Here is a 6,000-nt window from a genome sequence, read left to right as displayed (position 1 = left end):
ACGCTAATCATTAAAATCAGTCATCAGATTGCAATGTTTGTTGCAACAAGCAATATCTGGAAGAGGCGAATCACTATGGTAAAGTATATCAATATGATCTTCTTATAATCTCTGTTCAGAGGGCAGAAAGTCGTTTGCCTTATACTTGATGACAGCATTGTTTAGGCAGATTTAAAAAGGACTCAACAAAAGTATTATTTCATGTAGTGAAGGGAGGATGGATTGTTTCAAATCCTTGGGCTGGCTCTTGACATGCAAAGGCAATAAAGTCAAGGTCGTGATGCCCTTGGGGAAAGCATTTGCAAGGCCCAGTTTCCAAGAACAGAAGAATAGTTTTAAAACTTAAACAAATCTGTGAATGCGTATCTCTTTCTGCAGAACCTGCTGCCGTTCACAGGAATGTGCCCTTAGCCAATGTGTCTGGTTAAATAAGGGTAACGCTGATACCTCTCAGATCAGCTGGCACGGCAAGCAGCTTTTTCTCCCAAGTCTCCTGAATATCTGTCTCTCTCCAAAACCATTTTCCGCTGCCTGTTGCATAATTGGATCTAACTCACCATGACAACCAAATGGATGTTGATTTTTTTTTTTTCTTTTTCCCAGACCCTGCGCCCCAGATTAGAGTCGCTTACTGTCGTCTGACTCACCGGTGAAGATGATCGCTCAGCTGAACATCCGCTGTGACCCATCAACACAAGTACACACTGTTCATCCGCAATAAAAAAAAAGACAGATTTTTATAGAGGCGTACTGAATGCGCCAAAAAATATGACAAACACACAAGCCGTCCAAGAACACACACAGAAATACATGTTTTGAGTCCCTGTACCCTGAGCTGGGACACCAAAGCAGACCAAAGTGTGGAGAATATTTTTCAATGAACTACTATTCAGTGACTACTATAACTAAAAATGACACAGCTCAACCATGACTCCACAGAAGTGCCCACAACCCTCACAGGATTTCTGCAGGCCACAGTGAAGTTAGTTTTTTTTTGCAACATGTAATCTCCAACTGTACAAAAAACAGAAATGGGAATTCACACCACCTCGGGCACAGTTACCTTTTGAAAATGGACTGATATATGTTGAAATATAGACATATGCAAACATGTACAAATGTTGGATTACATTTCCCAGAACCATAAAGTACAGCGTATGGCCTTGGAGTGGAGAAGACGCATCGTTTTCCAAATACCACAATCCTCACCGTCAGCAGGAAAAGCTCGAGAACGTTACGCACCAGAGTGTTCTCATTAATGTGTGCAGAAGCTGTGAGAGAGCATCGGTTTCATATCTTTCCTCTGTTCTGTTCATATTTTAGACAGACTGAAAGAAGTGCTACCAGCCTGAACTTAAGAGTGGCACATCTCTGTTTCAATTCTGTGTTATCTCAGTCATTACAGTATTTGGTTTGCGTGTGACAGCGCTCATTGCCGTGCCTGTGAAGCAAAGCAAGAGAGGAGTGTGCACGGCACGCATAGTGGTTTAGACCACAAAATAAAGATGAAACTCATCGCTTAAAAGAGCACGTTAACAATATTCATCTCTCAGTTCACCACCTCAGAGAGCCCGTTTTTTTTTTTGTAGTAGTTTTTTTTTTTGCTTGCTTGACGCAAGCAGGTCATCATTTTATAAGAAGAGTAGGAAAGGAGAAGAAAAAGATAGAGCTCCATCATCATCAACACAAGTTTACACATACCCGTATGTAATCTTTGATAGCTATCAATCAAAAGTTAAGGCCCTCATTAAAACCTTTTGGCTCTTGTGCAAAGCTGTAAACCCCCTTACGAAGACAACATAGAAACTGAGGTCCGCAAACAAAACATTATCCCAAGATAAACGATGTGTCGCAGGCGGTCACGTGTCTAACTGGCACAGTCATTTCGCTAAGCTTGAGTGTATGCGTTGCCTAGAGACGCGTATGTGTGTGTGGAATGTGTGACGTCTGATCTCGCACAGGGGCGTGGCTCTCTGTACAGGACTTTGCTACTCTCACGCACACACACCCAAAGGCTTCAGGGGAAGTTGTAAAGCTTCTAATAGCCCCTCTCAGAAGCTCGTGTTACTGCCCCAATGTTGCCTGGAGGGTTGGTTGGGTGGGGTGGGGGTCCTACGCTTGACAGGTGGAGATGAAAATCAAGCACTTCCAAAGACCCGAAAGTTACAAAGACAATAATTTTAAACGGATTGTAAGCCAGCATGAGTGATTTAAGTCGTTTTTCCATGCTTTATTGATTATCTGACGCGTCGTAATTGCTGATCCAAAGATCTCTCTCAGTTTGATCTTTATGTACTAAATGGGGCGTGTAGGGGAGGGAAAAATATCAGCCATGTTTTGCCATTTGCTAAGATTGCTGTGATCCTCCATAAAATCTGTTTAATGACACTTTTTCAGCTTTGACGTCTCTGATCTGAAATCCACAACATGCACGGCTTTGATCTGACTTTTAAACACTCAGTTTAAAGACTTTTTAACAAGTGTGTCTAACCTCATTAATGTCACGTTTAACTTTCTTATATTTCTTTATATTTCATTTCTGTTTTTTTCAGTTAATATGGTTAATTTCTGCTTATATGGGGATGAGTATAGACATGCACTCTTTTTTCCTAAATTGACATAAAAGGGCAAAAGTAGCAAACTCGCCTCAGTGTACATTTAGCTTCTTCCTGTCTGCTACTGACACAAACAGCCCTTGCTCATTTATTAGCAGCTGTGCAGCCAATTATCTCCCTGCCCCCTTTCCTGTGTTCTACCAGCAGCTTCGGCCATGCACAGGGGAGGAGAGGTAGGGAGGCAAAGGGGGGAGGAGAGGAGAGAGAGAGAGAAGGGGAGTGTTCCTCTCCTCTGACATCGTCATAAAGGAATCCCCTCTGCTAGGCTGAGCCCGCCTACTTGCTTACTCTCACCCCGTCTGGCTCCCAGACACACTCGCGTTCACACACACTCCTGTCTGCACGGCCAAAGCAGGAACGGACTGACAAGGAAAAAGGGACAAAGAGTGGGAGACGCGGAGACGCTGTGAGAGAGACGGGAGATGGGATGGGGACTGTGAAGGTCAACTTTTAGAGTGTGACATTGAAGAGCGTGAAGAACAAGAGGGAGAGGAAAAGGAGTAAAAACTGTTGTCTCAGGTAGGTACAGCAGTGGGTTTGGCTCTTCTCAGGACATGATTATTACTTTTATGACTTTATGATCCATGAACATGATGATCCATGTGTACCTTCCTCTGACTTTTTTTTTTTTTTTTTTTTGAACCTCTGGTCTTCCACAGAGGGGCAATTCAGCAGTTCCTGCAACCTGTTGATCAGGACGGGACGTTCACACAGAGTCGGAGTAAAAGTCTGCCTGCTGTTCAAATGTACTGTGTTGTTGGCACTGGAATATTGCCCCGTTATGAGGTCTGCCACTGTGGACCGGCTCCATTACAAAGGTCAGATGAATACAGTGCCATTGAATGGGATGGTTTCATTCCTCGCTGCCTAACTCACTTGTTAATTTAAAGGTTATGTACCACCCCCCAGTCTGAGTGATTTCAGGCATAATTGTTTCGCCTCCACCTGTTTCCATACAGCTTTCTGCTTATACAGTATGTTTGTCATCTGTCTGCCCATGTGTGTCATCTGCCTGTCGTCATGTCTGTCGGTCTGTGTGTCTCTCCTTGGGGTGTTGCTGGCAGCACGGAGCGCAAAGTGAGGTCATAAAAAGTTATAGTAAAGCAGCCTGAGAGGCGTAATGGCAGTGTTGAAGCAAGGCCGGAGCCGCTCAAACATTCCTCTCATTGTTCAGGGGCCCTGTAAGTCTGCGAGCTCCCAAACCTCCATGAAAGGAAGGGAATCCAGTGGCTACTGTAGCTAACCCACTTTGAGCTGCATTTCAGGGCTGGCTGTCTCTGTCTTCCTGTTTGCCGTCCTGTCTGGTGTGTGTGTGTGTGTGTCGGGGGTGTTGGTATAGACCAAACTGAGTAGCGGAAGGCAAAAATGGAACTGACGGAGGTAAACGTGAGGTTGACCTATAGAAGAAGGATAAGATAAGGTGGTATTAATTTAGCCCCGACAGTGGCGTCTATCACTTTGCTCCGTATGCGTCTGGCTGTGACTTCAGATAACCTCCATGCCAAATGACATGGGAAAGAGAAGGCACGGGTCAAATGTGTTGTTATTTTGCCTTCTGCTTTGAGAAGGTGGAAAAATGGGGTGATGGATGGATGGTGAGAAAGGATGAGAGGAGGAGCAGGAGAATGTGGGGATCTAACCCTCAAGCCTTGGCTTTGGTGGGGTGGTTTGAGTGGGTGGGTGTGCCCGGCAGCAATCTGTAGGAATGGGCCCAGGCTCAGGAAACCGTGGCGTAGTGGAATAAAAGTGTGTGTGTGTGTGTGTGTGTGTGTGTAGCTTCAGCATCCACTTGTGCATGTGTGGTTCAGTGGCAGCAGGGCAGCTGTACTCTAAGTACAGGGCTGGTGGTGGTGGTAAGGGTGTTTGGCAATGAATCAGGCTGAGGATAGGATTACACGCACTTGGCTACAGGGAGTGGACCACGGGCTTGGGCTGGGCTCTTCACTGCTGAGACTAGCTTTGCAGCCCAAAGAGACTTTGAGCTTTTCCCTTTAAAAAAAAAGGAGCTGGAAATACTTCTTTTTTACTTCTCAGACTAATGTCCTACATGTGGCGCGTTCCATTGATTCCAGGCCAGCCAATGAACGGTCGCCTTTAATTTGGGAAAACTGCAACATAGAAGGCCCATAGTAGAGGCCTGGGCTCTTGTTTGAATGTCACTAAATGTCACAGCCTCAGCAATGATTACACCCTCGCACGTAACATGAAACAAATACAATCACATGCGCACACATACCCAGACAGACCCTGTCTGGTAGCAAGCAAGTTAAGGTGTGGTGCTGCGTTGTGTTTTAGTTGGCGGGCTTTGCCGTTTCGACTGCAGTTTTGTTGATCCTGTGGTTGATTTTCTGGCGGATAAAAAAAATGCAGCCTTGATTCTGGAGATTTTTTTTTCTTTTGATGTGTCAGCTGCTTGCTCTTCATCATTTAACCATTTTTAGGCTTTTCCACCTTTTCTTCCCAGGAGTGAGTTTAATAGGCGCAACAGACAAGATAGCAATTATGGAAAGCAGACGTGGCAAATTTACACTGTAAGACGGGAATTAACATGTTACTGTAACCCTTGTGACTTCATGTCTTGAACTTATAACATTTACAGAGAAAGATGAAGCTGTGGCTGGAAACAGCTTCATCTGCCCCCTGTGAAAATCAGTGGAAACATAAATGACTTGTGCTCGGCTTTGAGAAACAATTCTTAATGACATGCACGAGCCTGGGAATCGTACTGCTCACTGTTTGCTCTGTTAAGCGGTCCACAGCCTGGAGGTGCGAATGATGTCAGCTTGGTATTTTTACTATTCACAGTTTATGAGAAAGAGTGAAAACCAGCTTACGCGAACCCCACGTTTGCCACTGACATCACTGTGTTTGCTCAGTGATAGTGAACATATTGTGTGTGTGTGTGGAGAGATCGGTAGATTGCGCTTGGCCTGCGGAGCGTGTGTGCATTTCTGTGCAATGCGCACACAAGGACACGGGCAGAGAGAAGATATGTGTTGAAACAACAAGGGTTTGAGAACCAGCTGTCCCAGCAGAGGCTTTTCCACTTAACTGTGTGCCCTTGTGTAAACGGCAATGTCAATTCTGAACTCGAGCCGACGATCTGAGAAAACAGCCAGTGGCCACGTCTGCACTTGGACCGCCATACGTCGTGTGCATGAACAATAAACACACATAAGCACCACGAAACCATCAAAGAACCCACACATGAGGCCATAATCCACAAAGACATGCTCTCTAAAAACACTTTAACTTCACTAGAGTACATCTGCTGGCAGGCGTCACTCGGTGATGCTCATTTTCCAACCCTACGCCTCCGTCGAGGTGCAACAAGTTGCCACGGTTGCAAGCTACCAGTAAGCTGCAGCCTATATGCCACATACTT

This window comes from Neolamprologus multifasciatus, chromosome 4, assembly GCF_963576455.1.
Source record: "Neolamprologus multifasciatus chromosome 4, fNeoMul1.2, whole genome shotgun sequence".
NCBI classification, from domain to species: Eukaryota; Metazoa; Chordata; class Actinopteri; order Cichliformes; family Cichlidae; genus Neolamprologus; species Neolamprologus multifasciatus.
The sequence above is the reverse complement of the archived record's forward strand: the minus strand, read 5'-3'. Positions refer to the sequence as shown.